Source organism: Sorex fumeus, unplaced genomic scaffold, assembly GCF_029834395.1.
Source record: "Sorex fumeus unplaced genomic scaffold, SorFum_2.1 ptg000006l, whole genome shotgun sequence".
Classification (NCBI taxonomy): domain Eukaryota; kingdom Metazoa; phylum Chordata; class Mammalia; order Eulipotyphla; family Soricidae; genus Sorex; species Sorex fumeus.
Window position 1 is genome coordinate 42,357,779 of NW_026606063.1, and position 9,839 is coordinate 42,367,617.

The window sequence follows — 9,839 nt, forward strand, 5'->3', positions numbered from 1 at the left end:
AAGTTCTCCATCTGTTCAAGATAAAGATAAAGGTGTCTAGAATCTCAGCCTGATGTTGAAACATACCTGATAAGTTACTCTTAGCTTGGTAGATCCACTCACAAGTTTTAATGGTCCTTTGGCTTATGCTTGGGATGTAGGTTTTGAAATTAGACAGACATTATTCAAAATTCACTTCTCTCATTGAGTTAAAAGCACTGCAACTTTTAACAAGTAACTAAATGTCCCAACACCAGTAAAATTACATTGATAATAACCATGACTACAAAGAGCTGTGAGGACATCTAGCATAGAGCTTCACTCGCAATGCTTACACCACAACATTTATTTAGTACTTATTTTATTTACGTTCCATGACCAGCTTGCATAAGTTTAACTGGATAAGCATAAACAGAAAAACAAACACTGTCCTCCCGTTGTTCATCCATTTGCTTGAGTGGGCCCAGTAACGTCTCCATTGTGAAACTTGTTACCGTGTTTGTCATATTAAATACGTCACTGGGAGCTTGCCAGGCTTTGCGTGTGGGTGAGATACTCTCGGTAGCTTGCCGGGCTCTCCTAGAGGGGTGGAGGAATCGAACCCGGCTCTGCCGGTCTGGCTTCGTGCAAGGCAAATGCCCTACTGCTGTGCTATCACTCCAGCCTGAATAAGCATAACTTAATGATTATTTGGCCCCTGAACTTGGACTGTCAATGTTCAAATCTTGGCTTTTCCATTTGGGCAAGTTTGACCACTCTTTGCTTTAAAGTCCCTATGCATAAATGAGCCAAATAATTGGGTCTCTTTAGAAGACTGTGTGAGGAATTCTTAGTCAGTGCATTATTAGAAAGTAGGTTTTCTTAACAATCCCTGAGTGACAGCATGCAAATGGTATATTCTTGGTTCAGTTATTCTTGAATAACTCTGTCACACTTTTTTTCTTGCTTGTCACATTCTCACTCTCATTCATGATCGGGCTAACTGTTTCACTGAGAAACTTAATGAAACTAGAAGAGAATATCTGAAAATACAATCACATATCTACCCATTTTCTTGTGTCAAAGTCTAAACACTCAACCTTAATCTTATGAAAATAGGTGAACCAACCCTCATCCCTTCTCCATCTTCACTGCAGTATCAGTTTCTTGTCTTTCCTATCATTTCTATCAACAATTAATCCTGCTTTTTTGTTACATAGTTTCCAAAAATAACTCTTTATACTGCCTCCCTCACGAGCTATATCCCCAACTCTCTCTAATTTCTGAACAAAACCTGAGTAAGAACTGTCTACTTGTGAATGTCTCCCTGTTAGTCTTTCCTAAATCCCTTCCATCTATGTTTTTGCCTTTGTGACTACCCAGACAATTTAGGACATGATGGTATCCCTCAGATCCATAGGTCAGGCCTGCATCTCACCTTTTTTGCCTTTCAGCAGCATCTTTGGACACATTTAACCACTTTCTTCAACTCTACCCTGGCTCTTTAGAGCCAAGGCCTCCTTGCCCCTGACTCTAGGACCCCCTCAAAGGATTGTTGTCTACTTGCCTTTCCAGCTGCTACTTCTCCATTTCCTTGCAGGCTCTTTTTAATTTCTCTGAACTTTAAATATTGGAAGAAATCAAGATTCACTATGTGAACTTTTATTCCATCCATAACTAAGTGCTGTCTGTTGATACTTCAATGCACATTTTTTAATAAAACATTAGTTTTGATTTGTAAGTCTACAACTGTACCTCATGGTGTTTCACTAATAAAAAAAACATTAGTTTTGGAGTCACACCTGGCAGTGCTCAGAGCTTACTCCTGGCTCTGCATTCACAATCACTACTGGTAGAGCTCTGGGGATCATAGGAGGTGCCAAGGGTTGGACTCAGGTCAGCCACGTGTGAAATAATCAAGTACCCCATCTGCTTTGGTGTCTCTACAGCTTCTTCAGTGTATATTTATAGCCTAGGTTTCCTTCAGAACCCCAAATCAAATGCATCTCCCCTTAAAATCCATCTAAAAGCCACTTTATATTTAAGTACCTCCAAAACTTATCTTTAGGAGATCAGGTAAAAGAAGAAATGATAACCTGAAGCATGTTCCCATTGTGAACAAGAAAAATGTAAGAGGGAAAAAAATCACATAAGCATATTTAAAATCTCTTGTTTAATCAACAATAAAATATAAATAAATTAATGGATGAATGAATAAAATCAGTCTCTTGCTCATACATGGAAGGTTTTAAAGAAGTTAAGAATAGCACCAAAGCCACAACTGTCAATTAAAAAGTTATGGGGGAAGGAGTGGGAAGGAAGGAACATTGGACGGGAGTGGACATAAGGATTGGGGAAAGGGTCATGGGCAATTTAGGGCAGTATCTTTGTACCTCAATACCGGAAACTTGATCACTGTTTTAACTGTTACCTAAGCTATAGTAAGTAAATAAATAAATCTCCACCCATATCACACCTGCTCATGTTCCAGTAGTCAATATATATCATGTGGTCAAGTCCAAAGTCTGTGAAGGTGAAGTATACACAGCTCTAAAGGGGAGGAATATACAAGGGTGTGAACATTTGCTGACTAAAACAAGGGCCAGAGTGATGGTACAATGGGTAAGGTACTTGCTTTATGAACCAATCCAGAGTTCAATCACTAGCACCCCATCTGGTTCTCTGAACCCACCAGGAGTGATCCCTGAGCACAGGCGGGTATAGTCCAAAAACACAACAAAACAAAATTTAAAAATGAAACTCCAATTCAATGCATAAACGCAATTTACCCCAGCTGTTGTCCAATCTCCACAGGGGCATGGGTTCATCTGGACTTTGCCTGCCCAACAGCATCTCCAACATCTACAGTTTCTGTCTTGAAACCTTTAATTCAAGAACTCTGACAGTAATTTAAGTGTAGCATTTAGAAATACACAGTTAACTTCCTTTACTCCTACAAGTAGGTTCCTGTGAGTCTTGGAAAAACTCATGACCAATGGGGAAGTTGGTTGTGAGTACTGGAAAGGCAACCAGAAGAGAAGTACTCCCGGCAAGGTCCAGCACATCTCAGGGTAGAGGGCAGCCATCTGTTGAGTGCTACTCTCCCCTTTCCTAACCTGCAGAAAACAGAGAACTAGATATCTTATCTGGTCACAAAGTTTGAATCTATAATAGCGAAAGCAAAACCTCATGTAGGTGCTTTGCAAATGCTAGTCATTTATTGAATAATGGAGGAATTTTGTGAAACATGAGGGACTGTCATGAATAAGCACATTTGGTTTCCACCCCTATTCAGCTTGCAATGAAATAGAGAGCAAGAGTTATGTTAGGGAAAGTGTAGAGGGTTTTGGGAATTTATATTCAAGGGGCATAATTAGGATTCAGGAAGGAAGGGAAAAATTCCTAGAGGAAGTGTGTTTTAATTAAATTAGGATGCATAAGTTACGGAGACATGAGTTAGGGAAATGCTTTCAGAAAAGCAAATAACTCCTTGAGAGGTATAAAGTCAAGAAACAGCTCACTGGGTTTCTCCTGAAAAAGATGAAATGGTTGTGATAGAGGAATAATGAAACTCAAGAGATAGGCAGGGCTGAATGAAGCCTGACCCACAATAAGTATCAGTATTAATTCTGACTTTACCCTGAAAGAATGAAGCCACTGAAGAGTTTTCATTGAGGTGGGGTGAGTAGGTCATGGTAGATATTCAGGAGAAAGATAAACAGGCCAGCATCAGTGAAAAATGGAAAAATTGCTCAAGAGCTATTTATATAATAGAATTGATAGCCCTGAAGAATGGAGGAAGAGAGAGCTAGAGAGTTAGATGTACCCACTACAACCACTGAACTTGTTCTATTTTGCATATTCTGAACATTTCATATAAATGGAAGAAATAAAAGAATATGTAGACTTTTATATGTAATTTTTATACTTAGTGTCATTTTTTTCAAGAGTCATCTACGCTGTAATGTGCACCAAAGATTTTTTTATGGCAACATAAACTTCCTCTATATGGAAAGAGCACATTTTGTTTATCCATGGACATCTGCATTATTGCTTCTTTTTTTTTGATGTCTTGAACAATGCTGCTGTGAACAAGTTTTTTTTTATGAACATGGACTGTTGTTTTCCTCAAGTAGTCCTTACAAGTGGAATTTCTGGTAAGATATAATGACTGAAATTCAAATTTTGAGAAACTTTCAGAATGCTTTCTTAAGTGGCCATTGTATATTCCCAGTAGCAATACAATAAGATTCCTTTTTACCCCTACATCCTTTCCAATACTTGCAGAATTTATCTTTTAAATTCCATCTATCCCAATGGATCTGAAATAGCATCTCACTGTTTTGATTAGCATTTCCTTATTGGCTACTGATGCTAAGCATCTCTCCTTATTGGTGCTTATTAGTTAATGTGGTTTTTCAAAATATAATTCTTTCTCTTAAAATATTCAAAGATGTAGCCACAGGGAACCTGTATTTCTGTGTCCAACTATAACAGAAAGCTCCAATTTTTCACTTAATTCTATTGGTTTGTTTTGGTTACTTTAAAATTTTCCTTAGAGAAATCTGATGTACATTGTGCTAAATATCTATCATTCCAAATTTACAGCAGCTTATTCTACAAAGTACCATCTTCCCCTACCCCCTGCCTGGCTCCCTAGATGTTGAAGTGATGTTATGCACGCAAAAGGAATCATGCCTTCCTGGTAGTGATTGGGTCTACTAGAAAGAGTCACTTGCCTCCCAGTGATATCTCCCTCTTTCCTGTCTATGTTCCAGATTGTGGTTTGTCATGTCATCTTCATCGTTACTGGTATAGTCACTGCTTTCTGCAGTGCTGGACTAGCAATGCACCAACTGCCTCAGGATGGACACTTGAAAATTGATCGCATTGGAGAATTATTTTCTGTGTCTCCATTTTTGTCTTTCATATGAGTGCAGGAGAGACGTGTAAGTATTTGCCTTTATTAGAAGATCTCTGCTCCTGAGACAAAGTCAAAGAAGGTTTTCTGAACCCTACATGAACAATACCTTGATCAGCGATTTTGCCATCTGAAGAGGAATTTGTTGATAGCCAAATAATGTTGTTGCTTTAAACAGAATCAATAACACATTTTTTGAAAAAGGGTGCCATCAACAATGATAAATCTTGAGCATCTTAATGCTGGAGTTTGTTTTTTCTAAAATAATGGGACTTTCTATTTTACTACTTAGTCCCTACCACAAACAAACAAAAAGTTTGAAATACAGATAGATGGATGATGATTGCCTCAATCTCAAGTATCTCCTACAATTTTTGAAGAACTCCTTGATGAAATTTAACATCCTAACTACATTGGAAAATTCCTGGGGATCCTTGAATCTAATAGGATTTGGGTTGGGGTTGGAAGTGAGGGGAAGGAAACAAGGCACACAGAAGAAACCTTCTCTAATGAGGCAATAGAAAGCACTGACCAGAGAGAATTAAGATAATAAGTAAATTAATTCCTTGTTGTTGTTAATTTATCATTATATGTGATAAATAGTATCTTCACTTAAAATCTCCATTTTCTTTTAGCTGGATGAATTCCAACTTCCCCTTTGATAAGATTCCATATCCCTTCTGGTTATAATTCCATGTTATGTTAGAATTCTCTTCTTGCTATTTGCTTTGACTGAATATACCACTCTTCTACAATTATAAATACCATCCCCATCACTTCCCAGTCTATCACTCTCAGTATTTGAACACTCATGCAAGTTCTGCCCTGTTTTCCCCAATGGTGAGCTATATTCTTATGTGAGTTTTTAGGTGAGCCTTGAAGTCAAAGCAGATGTCCTTGCTTTGGAAAACATTCAGGATACCATCCTACAAAGAAATGCTGTAGATGGCTGCATCTTAATGATTTTATCCTAAACAATGGGGTGAAACATCCACTTTTCTGTAAATGACTATTAAATAGGATGACTATTAAATGACTGTTTAAGGGTTGACTTTCCTTCTCCACCCCGAGCAGAGCTCCTGCAACTGAAGACATCCGGGACCCAGCCACAGTCACACTGAGACCACTCTCCACATGCTAGAACAAGCCTCACACATGAAGGAACCAGCAGAGGAACCCAGGTGTGCGGGACCTGGGGCTGAGATCTCCAAGCCCGCTCAGATCTGGACTGGGCCTCCTCCACCCAGATCCCTCACCTTCCAGTAGCTAGACAGTTACACCCACCAACTGCCATGTAACTCCATCAATGGCCAAGATCCAGAGACTATAAAACCAAGCTCCCAGAAGTCATGGCCACTCTTGAGGCCGCGCAACCTCTTATTGTCTACTTCTTGCTCTCAGAGAACCCGGTAGGGTACCGACAGTATCTTTCCCACATATATGTCTGACTGGGAACACCTGTAAAGGTGATTAGAGGCTGCCCCCAAAGCTTCCATCCCTCTCAGAGAGCCCAGCAAGCTACCGAGAGTATTCTGCCTGCACGACAGAGCTTGGCAAGCTACCTGTGGCATACTCGATATGCCAAAAACAGTAACAATGATGGTCCTCATTCCCTTGACCCTGAAAGAGCCCCCAATATGCCATTGGGCTACACTAGCATGTGACAGGGACAAATGGAGATGTTACTGGTGCCTGCTCAAGCAAATTGATGAAAAACGGGGTGATAGTGATAGTGATTAAATGACTGTAGCACTGTAGCACTGTCCTCCCATTGTTCATCGATTTTCTCGAGCAGGCACCTGTAACGTCTCCACTGTAAGACTTGTTGTTACTGTTTTTGGCATATTGAAAATGTTATGGGGAACTGGAGCAATAGCACAGTGGGTAAGGCATTTGCCTTGCATGCAGCCAACCTGGGTTCCATTCCCAGCATTCCATATGGTCCCCTGAGCACTGCCAGGGGTAATTCCTGAGTGCAGAGCCAGGAGTAAACCCTGTGCATCGCCAGGTGTGACCCAAAAAACAAAACAAACAAAAAAAGAAAATGTTATGGGTAGCTTGCCAGGCTTTGCCGTGAGGGTGGAAAGCTCTCGGTAGCTTGCCGGACTCTCCAAGAGTGGGGCGGAAGAATTTAACCCAGGTTGGCCACGTGCAAGGCAAACACCCTACCCACTATGCTATTGCTCCGGCCCATTAAATGACTACTAAATATAAAATAGTAAAACTATTTTAAATCCCTTTTAGGTTTATAAAAAATAAATTTAAATATTAATAGTAGGATAGCACAGCGGGTAGGGCATTTGCCTTGCACGCAGCCAACATGGCCGACCAGAGTTCGATTCCTCCACCCCTCTTGGAGAGCCCAGCAAGCTACCGAGAGTATTCGATATGCCAGACACAGTAACAACAAAGTCTCCAATGGAGACGTTACTGGGCCCGCTCGAGCAAATCGATGATCAACGGGAGGGCCTTTACTTTACTTACTTACTTATAAGTTCTCATAACCACCTCCCTCTCTTTACATCATAGAGTTCTACACTTCCCTTCATCTTAATTCAGGAATGTGTTACCTTATCACAAACAAACCAATATCTCCACATTTTTATTAACTAAAGTTCACATTCTTCACATTAGAACTCACTCTGTTGCAGGTCCTATGGGTTCAACAAATGTATAATAACATGTATCCATCACAATATATTTACTCAAAATAGTCCAGCCATCTTAACTATCCACTAGATAAAGTCCCCACTTTTTGGATATCTCTTCAGGCTCACTCACATTGGGTTTTTCCTTTATTATACTTAATTGTTGTGATCTTGAAGCAGGTATTTTACATAGATATTGGAGTTTCTGGTTGTGAGTGCTGGGGCCAAGATTAGTGCACTGGCTCAGTCTCTGACCACAGAGCCCTGTTCCTCTTCCCAGAAATAAGCTGTGGGGAGTAGGAGGTATATCCTGTTCATTACTAATTTCACTTCTTCCAAGATCTCTGATGTTGGTTCTGATGGCTGCTCCCAGTTTGACAAACTATTAACCTTCACATTTTCTAATCATCTTATAAAAACAGCACAACAACAGCAGCAGCAACAACAACAACAATAAAAACCTATTTCCTAAAACTTAGTCCTAAAAACCGAGACTGGCATTACTGCTTCTGATGCTTTACCTGGAGAGAGCTTTTTCTTCAATCCTAGAGTAAAGGAACAAAAAGTCTTAGTGCTAGCCCACTAGGTGGTTTGTGGTTGGAATGAGTTGGTCTTGATCCCCCCAGGCTCTAGCTGGTCTCCCAATCTACAGAAAAACTTCTTGTTGCCTTGTTTCTGAAAGGAGGTTTCATATTCTCAATATGCGTTGAGGACCTGAAACTAGCCACTTCTCCTGATGGATGACCATAGACCATTAAAATGGCAAGCTCCCTCTTTGTTGTGTGCTTGTGCTCCTCTTCTGGAACACAGACCCTTGTGTCCAGCTGAACCCCATATCAGGTCATCTCTCCCCAGTTTGAAGAGCCAGAATAACTGCCCATCATGTTTATCTGAGTCCTCTGCACAGACCTTGACAACATTCTGTAGCAACAAGACTGTTAGAGATACAGAAATGTCGAAAGAAGAGTTTAAATCGGGAAGACAGTGACATGATAGGAGCAGGGGCCCTGGAGCCAGACTCCACAGTTTGGAGCCCCAGGCCCCCAGGTCCAGGGTCCAAACATCTTGATCAACCTCTCTAGTTGACTTTTCTTTTATTCAAATTAAGGTATTTTTTTCTCTCACATAGAGCTGGTGGGAAGATCAGACAAGATAGTACATCAAAGGGACATACAGCACAACATCTGCATCAATCGACTCTTAATAAATGTTAACAAATATTGTTCATTGGGAAACTTTCCTGAAGGGCCTGGAGAGCTCCAAAGTTCAAGTGTGCACTTTGCTCCAACTCGGGGAATAGGAAACACCAGCTATTCCTCCTTTATTTTTTTTTAAAGTGCAACCACACTGTAATGTCCACTGGGGTCTGCTGGAAGAGTCATGGTCAGGAGACAGAGGGGTGCTGCCTACCCAAAAAGGACTGTAGAGCTGCGAACTTGAGGATGGTGGTTAATTCTTGACCACACACATGGACTGTGGTTTAAAGAGCCTTTCGAGCCAGCTCCACAGTGGCACATGTGCAAGCAATGGCATATCCAATTGCACTAGTTTGGACATATTGGGGGCAGGAAGTGGTATGGTAGGGAGTGGCAGGTAGGATGGGTACAGCTTCTAATCTAATTTTCCGAAAGGGAAAAAGACCCAAGGTGCATAAAGGCTATCTTTCTTTTGTCTGCCTGGCATCCTGAGAAGGACTCTACTCCAACAGTCAGAACCTCAATTTTTATGCCAAACCTGAACCGCTCTGTCTGCCAGCTTCTACTCCCCTGAGATCACAAGGTGCTTAGCAGAGCACTATGAGAACAGGAAGTGACAAAGACTGCTGATTGCACCAGTGATAGGAAACCCAGACTTCATGTTGAGTAATTACACAGAGTTCAGCCAGATCTTGGGGGGAAGGGGAAACTTAGAGCAAGTAATTCCACCTGCAATCCACTACACACACACACATACACACACACACACACACACACACACACACACACATACTTTTGCTTCCAAATTCAACAAAAATCATTCCACTTCAAGATTTTTATCAATCCCTTGACAATTATTCCCATTTTACAGCTAAGAAAACTGAGGTATAGCCTAGCCAGTAGTGTATATTTTGTCCATGAATTATTGCAAACCTAAGTGGTCAAGAAATATAAAATCTAATACCTAAAATAAAGACAAAATTCAAAATAAAGAATAAATGGATTTTTGCCAGTCTCACCCAAGAAAAAAATTAATTTTAGGGCACTTTCATTAAAAAAAGAGTCTCCACACTTTATTTGTTCTTCAAAAGCGTGTTAATGAAATGTGAAGTAGAC